The sequence below is a fragment of the Glossina fuscipes genome, unplaced genomic scaffold (assembly GCF_014805625.2).
Source record: "Glossina fuscipes isolate IAEA_lab_2018 unplaced genomic scaffold, Yale_Gfus_2 91, whole genome shotgun sequence".
NCBI classification, from domain to species: Eukaryota; Metazoa; Arthropoda; class Insecta; order Diptera; family Glossinidae; genus Glossina; species Glossina fuscipes.
Genome location: NW_023998445.1, coordinates 955,050 through 955,483, shown reverse-complemented (window position 1 = coordinate 955,483; position 434 = coordinate 955,050).

Genomic DNA, 434 nt, shown 5'->3' with positions numbered 1-434 from the left:
GAGAGAGAATATATTCACAATTTAATGATAGATATTTAAAATCGCATCGAAATTTTGAAGAAATAAGAGGAAAAACGAAATTACTTTAATATTTGCTTATTCATGCGAAAAGCACGTAGGCATACGTAAGCATAATGTGTGCTTACGAGTATAAGTAATGCTAATTGTAATGATAAATAATGACAACAACAATAGCAAATAAACCATTAATAAACGCAACACTAACAAAGCAAAGTTTTTAATGTAATAATTTGTATGCTAAACATAAAATTCAATAAATTGCAAAATAAAAATGAAAAATTATATAAATACATGTACATGCATGTATGTATAGTATAGGCAAAGTTTATGAAGCCTGACGATGCCAAAGGAGAGTGAGGAAGAGACAGAGAGAGAGAGAGAGAGAGAGAGAGAGAGAGAGAGAGAGAGAGAGA